Below are 8,000 nucleotides of genomic sequence, written 5' to 3'. Positions count from 1 at the left end.
AGGAGAGGTGAGTGACACTGAGTCTTGAGGAGAGGTGAGTGACTCAGTGTCTTGAGGAGAGCAGAATGACTCTGAGTCTTGAGGAGAGGTGAGTGACTCTGAGCCTTGAGGAGAGGTGAGTGACTCTGAGTCATCAGGAGAGGTGATTGACTCTGAGCCTTGAGGCGAGGTCAGTAACTGTGAGACTTGAGGAGAGGTGAGTGACTCTGAGTCTTGAGGAGAGGTGAGTGACCTTGCTCCTTGAGGCGAGGTGTGTAACTCTGAGTCTTGAGGAGATGTGAGTGACTCTGAGTCTTGAGGAGAGGTGAGTGACTCTGAATCTTGAGGCGAGGTGTGTAACTCTGAGTTTTGAGGAGAAGTGAGTGACTCTGAGTCTTGAGGCGCGGTGAGTGACACTGTGTCCTGAGGAGAGGAGAGTGACTCTGAGTCTCGAGGAGAGGTGAGTGACTCTGAGACTTGAGGAGAGGTGGGTGACCTTGCTCCTTGAGGCGAGGTGTGTAACTCTGAGTCTTGAGGAGATGTGAGTGACTCTGAGTCTTGAGGAGAGGTGAGTGACTCTGAATCTTGAGGCAAGGTGTGTAACTCTGAGTCTTGAGGAGAGGTGAGTGACTCTGAGTCTTGAGGCGCGGTGAGTGACACTGTGTCCTGAGGAGAGGAGAGTGACTCTGAGTCTCGAGGAGTGATGAGTGACTCTGAGACTTGCGGAGAGGTGAGTGAATCTGAGTCTTGAGGAGAGGTGAGTGACTCTGAGTCTTGAGGAGAGGTCAGTAACTGTGAGACTTGAGGAGACTTGAGTGACTCTGAGACTTGAGGAGAGGTGAGTGACTCTGAGTCTTGAGGAGAGGTGAGTGACGGTGAGACTTGAGGAGAGGTGAGTGATTCTGAGACTTGTGGAGAGCTGAGTGACTCTGTTCCTTGAGGCGAGGTGAGTGACTCTGAGTCTTGACGAGAGGTGAGTGAGTCTGTGTCTTGAGGAGAGGTGAGTGACTCAGTCTTGAGGAGATGTGAGTGACTCTGAGTCTTGAGGAGAGTTGAGTGACTCTGCTCATTGAGGAGAGGTGAGTGACTCTGAGTCTTGAGGAGAGGTGAGTGATTCTGCTCATTGAGGAGAGGTGAGTGACTCTGAGTCTTGAGGAGAGGTGAGTGACTCTGAAATTGAGGAGAGGTGAGTGACTCTGAGTCTTGAGGAGAGTTGAGTGACACTGTGTCTTGAGGAGAGGTGAGTGACTCTGTGTCTTGAGGAGAGGTGAATGACCCTGAGTCTCGAGGAGTGATGAGTGACTCTGAGACTTGAGGAGAGGTGAGTGAGACTGTGTCTTGAGGAGATGTGAGTGACTCTGAGTCTTGAGGAGAGGTGAGTGACTGTGAGTCTTGAGGAGAGGTGAGTGACTGAGTCCTGAGGAGAGGTGAGTGACTCTGTGAGTTGAGGAGAGGTGAGTGACTCTGTGTCTTGTGCAGAGGTGAGTGACTGTGAGTCTTGAGGAGAGGTGAGTGACTGAGTCTTGAGGAGAGGTGAGTGACGCTCAGTCTTGAGGAGAGGTGTGTGACTCTGAGTCTTGAGGAGAGGTGAGTGACTCTGAGTCTTGAGGCGAGGTCAGTAACTGTGAGACTTGAGGAGAGGTGAGTGACTCTGAGAATTGAGGAGAGGTGAGTGACTCTGAGTCTTGAGGCGAGGTGAGTGACTCTGAGACTTGAGGGTAGGTGAGTGACTCTGAGTTTTGAGGACAGGTGAGTGACTCTGCTAATTGCGGAGAGGTGAGTGACTCTTTGTCTTGAGGAGAGGCGAGTGACTCTGAGTCTTGAGGAGAGGTGAGTGACTCTGAGTCTTGAGGAGAGGTGAGTGACTCTGAGTCTTGAGGCGAGGTCAGTAACTGTGAGACTTGAGGAGAGGTGAGTGACTCTGAGAATTGAGGAGAGGTGAGTGACTCTGAGTCTTGAGGCGAGGTGAGTGACTCTGAGACTTGAGGGTAGGTGAGTGGCTCTGAGTTTTGAGGACAGGTGAGTGACTCTGCTAATTGCGGAGAGGTGAGTGACTCTTTGTCTTGAGGAGAGGCGAGTGACTCTGAGTCTTGAGGAGAGGTGAGTGACTCTGAGTCTTGAGGAGAGGTGAGTGACTCTGTGTCTTGTGGAGAGGTGAGTGACTCTGAGTCTTGAGGCGAGGTGAGTGACTCTGAGACTTGAGGAGTGGTGAGTGACTCTGAGTTTTGAGGACAGATGAGTGACTCTGCTCATTGAGGAGAGGTGAGTGACTCTGTGTCTTGTGGAGAGGTGAATGACTCTGAGTCTTGAGGAGAGGTGAGTGATTCTGCATCTTGAGGATAGCTGAGTGACACTGAGGCTAGAGGAGAGTTGATTGACTCTGAGTCTTGAGGAGATGTGAGTAACTGTGAGTCTTGAGGAGAGCTGAGTGACTCTGAATCTTGAGGAGATGTGAGTGACTCTGAGTCTTGAGGAGAGATGAGTGACTCTGCTCCTTGATGAGAGGTGAGTGACTCTGAGTCTTGAGGAGCGGTGAGTGACACTGTGTCTTGAGGAGAGGAGAGTGACTCTGAGTCTCGAGGAGTGATGAGTGACTCTGAGACTTGCGGAGAGGTGAGTGAATCTGAGTCTTGAGGAGAGGTGAGTGACTGTGCTCCTTGAGGAGAGGTGAGTGACTCTGAGTCTTGAGGAGAGGTCAGTAACTGTGAGACTTGAGGCGAGGTGAGTGACTCTGAGACTTGACGAGAGATGAGTGAGTCTATGTCTTGAGGAGAGGTGAGTGACTCAGTCTTGAGGAGATGTGAGTGACTCCGTGTCTTGAGGAGAGTTGAGTGACTCTGTGTCGTGTGGAGAGGTGAGTGACTCTGAGTTTTGAGGAGAGTTGAGGGACTCTGCTCCTTGAAGAGAAGTGAGTGACTCTGAGTCCTGAGGAGAGGTGAGTTACTCTGCTCATTGAGGAGAGGTGAGTGACTCTGAGACTTGAAGAGAGGTGAGTGAATCTGTGTCTTGAGGAGAGGTGAGTGAGTCTGTGCCTTGAGGAGAGGTGAGTGACTCAGTCTTGAGGAGATGTGAGTGACTCTGAGTCTTGAGGAGCGTTGAGTGACTCTGCTCCTTGAGGCGAGGTGAGTGACTCTGAAACTGAGGAGAGGTGAGTGACTCTGAGTCTTGAGGAGAGGAGAGTGACTCTGAGTCTCGAGGAGTGATGAGTGACTCTGAGACGTGAGGAGAGGTGAGTGAGACTGTGTCTTGAGGAGAGGTGAGTGACACTGAGTCTTGAGGAGAGGTGAGTGACTCAGTGTCTTGAGGAGAGCAGAGTGACTCTGAGTCTTGAGGAGAGGTGAGTGACTCTGAGCCTTGAGGAGAGGTGAGTGACTCTGAGTCATCAGGAGAGGTGATTGACTCTGAGCCTTGAGGCGAGGTCAGTAACTGTGAGACTTGAGGAGAGGTGAGTGACACTGAGAATTGAGGAGAGGTGAGTTACCCTGAGTCTTCAGGAGAGATGAGTGACTCTGAGTCTTGAGGAGAGGTGAGTGACTCTGAGTCTTGAGGAGAGGTGAGTGACACTGAGTCTTGAGGAGCGGTGAGTGATTGTGAGACTTGAGGAGAGGTGAGTAACTCTGAGTCTTGAGGAGATGTGAGTGACTCTGAGAGTTGAGGAGAGGTGAGTGACCCTGAGTTTCAGGAGAGTTGAGTGACTCTGCTCCTTGAGGCGAGGTGAGTGACTCTGAGTCTTGAGGAGAGGTGAGTGACTCTGAGTTTGACGAGAAGTGAGTCACTTTGCTCCTTGAGGAGAGGTGAGTGACTCTGAGTCTTGAGGAGCGGTGAGTGACACTGTGTCTTGAAGAGAGGTGAGTGAGTCTGCATCTTGAGGAGTGGTGAGTGAGTCTGTGTCTTGAGGAGAGGTGAGTGACTCAGTCTTGAGGAGATGTGAGTGACTCTGAGTCTTGTGGAGAGGTGAATGACTCTAAGTCTTGAGGAGAGGTGAGTGATTCTGCATCTTGAGGAGAGCTGAGTGACACTGAGGCTAGAGGAGAGGTGAGTGACTCTGAGTCTTGAGGAGCGGTGAGTGACTCTGAGTCTTGAGGAGAGTTGATTGACTCTGAGTCTTGAGGAGAGGTGAGTGACCTTGCTCCTTGAGGCGAGGTGTGTAACTCTGAGTCTTGAGGAGATGTGAGTGACTCTGAGTCTTGAGGAGAGGTGAGTGACTCTGAATCTTGAGGCGAGGTGTGTAACTCTGAGTCTTGAGGAGAGGTGAGTGACTCTGAGTCTTGAGGCGCGGTGAGTGACACTGTGTCCTGAGGAGAGGAGAGTGACTCTGAGTCTCGAGGAGAGATGAGTGACTCTGAGTCTTGAGGAGAGGTGGGTGACCTTGCTCCTTGAGGCGAGGTGTGTAACTCTGAGTCTTGAGGAGATGTGAGTGACTCTGAGTCTTGAGGAGAGGTGAGTGACTCTGAATCTTGAGGCAAGGTGTGTAACTCTGAGTCTTGAGGAGAGGTGAGTGACTCTGAGTCTTGAGGCGCGGTGAGTGACACTGTGTCCTGAGGAGAGGAGAGTGACTCTGAGTCTCGAGGAGTGATGAGTGACTCTGAGACTTGCGGAGAGGTGAGTGAATCTGAGTCTTGAGGAGAGGTGAGTGACTCTGAGTCTTGAGGAGAGGTCAGTAACTGTGAGACTTGAGGAGAGGTGAGTGACTCTGAGTCTTGAGGAGAGGTGAGTGACGGTGAGACTTGAGTAGAGGTGAGTGATTCTGAGACTTATGGAGAGCTGAGTGACTCTGTTCCTTGAGGCGAGGTGAGTGACTCTGAGTCTTGACGAGAGGTGAGTGAGTCTGTGTCTTGAGGAGAGGTGAGTGACTCAGTCTTGAGGAGATGTGAGTGACTCTGAGTCTTGAGGAGAGTTGAGTGACTCTGCTCATTGAGGAGAGGTGAGTGACTCTGAGTCTTGAGGAGAGGTGAGTGATTCTGCTCATTGAGGAGAGGTGAGTGACTCTGAGTCTTGAGGAGAGGTGAGTGACTCTGAAATTGAGGAGAGGTGAGTGACTCTGAGTCTTGAGGAGAGTTGAGTGACACTGTGTCTTGAGGAGAGGTGAGTGACTCTGTGTCTTGAGGAGAGGTGAATGACCCTGAGTCTCGAGGAGTGATGAGTGACTCTGAGACTTGAGGAGAGGTGAGTGAGACTGTGTCTTGAGGAGATGTGAGTGACTCTGAGTCTTGAGGAGAGGTGAGCGACTCCGAGTCTTGAGGAGAGGTGAGTGACTCTGAGTCTTGAGGAGAGGTGAGTGACTCTGAGTCTTGAGGAGAGGTGAGTGACTCTGAGTCTTGTGGAGAGGTGAATGACCCTGAGTCTCAAGGAGAGGTGAGTGACTCTGAGTCTTGTGGAGAGGTGAGTTACTCTGTGTCTTGAGGAGAGGTGAGTGACTCTGAGTCTTGAGGAGAGGTGAGTGACTCTGAGTCTCGAGGAGAGGTGAGTGACTCTGAGTCTTGAGGAGAGGTGAGTGATTCTGAGTCTTGAGGAGAGGTGAGTGACTCTGAGTCTTGTGGAGAGGTGAGTGACTCTGTGTCTTGAGGAGAGGTGAGTGACTCTGAGTCTTGAGGAGAGGTGAGTGACTCTGAGTCTTGTGGAGAGGTGAGTGACTCTGTGTCTTGAGGAGAGGTGAGTGACTCTGAGTCTTGAGGAGAGGTGAGTGACTCTGAGTCTTGAGGAGAGGTGAGTGACTCTGAGTCTTGAGGAGAGGTGAGTGACTCTGAGACTTGAGGAGAGTTGAGTGACTTTGTGCCTTGAGGAGGGTTGAGTGACTCTGAGTCCTGAGGATAGCTGAGTGACTCTGCTCCTTGAGGAGAGGTGAGTGACTCTGTGTCATGAGAAGAGGTGAGTGACTCTGTGCCTTGTGCAGAGGTGAGTGACTGTGAGTCTTGAGGAGAGTTGAGTGACTGAGTCCTGAGGAGAGGTGAGTGACTCTGTGAGTTGAGGAGAGGTGAGTGACTCTGTGTCTTGTGCAGAGGTGAGTGACTGTGAGTCTTGAGGAGGGGTGAGTGACTGAGTCTTGAGGAGAGGTGAGTGACACTCAGTCTTGAGCAGAGGTGTGTGACTCTGAGTGTTGAGGAGAGGTGAGTGACTATGAGTGTTGAGGAGAGGTGAGTGACTCTGGTCCTTGAGGAGAAGTGAGCGACTGTGAGACTTGAGGAGAGGTGAGCGACTCTGGTCCTTGAGGAGAGCTGAGTGACTTTGTGCCTTGAGCAGAGTTGAGTGACTCTGAGTACTGAGGAGAGGTGAGTGACTCCAAGTCTTGAGGAGAGGTGTGTGACTCTGAGTCTTGAGGAGAGGTGAGTGACTCTGGTCCTTGAGAGGTGAGTGACTGTGAGATTTGAGGAGAGTTGAGTGACTGTGAGTCTTGAGGAGAGGTGATTGACTCTGAGTCCGGAGGAGAGGTGAGTGACTCTGCTCCTTGAGGAGAGGTGAGTGATTCTGTGAGTTGAGGAGAGGTGAGTGACTCTGAGTCTTGAGGAGGGCTGAGTGACTTTGAGTCTTGAGGAGAGGTGAGTGACTCCAAGTCTTGAGGAGAGGTGAGTGTCTCGGAGTCTTGAGGTGTGGTCTCGAGGTCTCGACGGGTGTTGGACATGCAGTGAGCATGATGCAAATCATTGGTGACTGTTGATTGAATTGATTGAGAAGATATCGGTTTGGCTTTCTGTCTTTGCTTCCCTTCGTCTCTCCATCTGCTTTACGTGTTCACCAACCTTTTTGTTTGCAAAGGCCAGTCTTTTGTAGGTTCCTTCTTGCCCCATGGCACATCTTTGTTGGGGGGGATGGGGGTCCAGCTTTGTCTCATAAGAGTTCTTCTCAACTTTTTTAGTTGGGGGCAGCATTTATTAGGGTTAGCTGATGAGTGGTGGGAGGAGGCTGGTGTGGAGCATAGAGCATAAACACTGGCATGGATCATTTGGGCCGAATGGATGCAAAGAGACTGCAAAGGGATATAGACCAGTTAAGTGATTGGGAAAGAAGTGGCAGATGGAGTATAATGTGGGGAAATGTGAAATTATCCACTTTGGTAGGAAGAATGGAAAAGCAGAATTTTTTTAAAAGGTGAGGGGCTCGTAAATGTTGGTATGCAGAGGAATTTAGGGGTCCATGTACACGAATCACAGAAAGTTAACATGCAGGTACAGCAAGCAATTAGGAAGGCAAATGGTATGTTAGCCTTTATTGCAAGGGGGTTGGAGTATAAGAGTAAGGAAGTTTTGCTACAATCATATAGGGCTTTGGTGAGACCATACCTGGAGTACTGTGCACAGTTTTGGTCTCTTTACCTAAGGAAGGATAAACTTGCCTTGGAGGCGGTGCAACGAAGGTTCACTAGATTGATTCTTGGGATGAGAGGGTTGTCCTACGAGGAGAGTTTGAGTAGATTGGGCGTATATTCTCTGGAGTTTAGAAGAATGAGAGGCAATCTGATGGAAATGTATAAAATTCTTAGAGGGCTTAACAGGGTAAATGCCGAGAGGCTATTTCCCCTGACTGGAGAGTCTAGAACCAGGGATTATAAGGTGAGGGGTCGGCCACTTAGGACTGAGATGAGGAGAAATTTATTTATTCAGAGGGTTGTGAATCTTTGGAATTCTCTACCCCAGAGGGCTGTGGAGGCTCAGTCGTTGAGTAATATTCAAGACTGAGATCGATAGATTTTCGGGCACTAAGGGAATCAAGGGATATGGAGATCAGGCGGGAAAGTGGAGTTGAGGTCGATGATCAGCCATGATCTTATTGAATGGCGGAGCAAGCTCGAGGGGCTGTAAGGCCTAATCATGCTGCCATTTATTATGTTCTTATGTTCTTAGACTCTTTGGCCGGAATTTTCCCATTGCTGAGTGTGCGGGTTTGGGGTCAGGTCGGCAGGGCGCGTCGGGAACCCGCCGTCATCCCGCCGACTTCCACATTTAACTCGGGCATATTTGGAGGTGCGCCACGGACCCGATCGGGAGAGGCGGTCGACCTCATTCAAGTAATTAAATGCTTGTTGA

This window comes from Somniosus microcephalus, chromosome 2, assembly GCF_052327205.1.
Source record: "Somniosus microcephalus isolate GS21.2 chromosome 2, FLI_Smic_1.0, whole genome shotgun sequence".
NCBI classification, from domain to species: domain Eukaryota; kingdom Metazoa; phylum Chordata; class Chondrichthyes; order Squaliformes; family Somniosidae; genus Somniosus; species Somniosus microcephalus.
The sequence above is the reverse complement of the archived record's forward strand: the minus strand, read 5'-3'. Positions refer to the sequence as shown.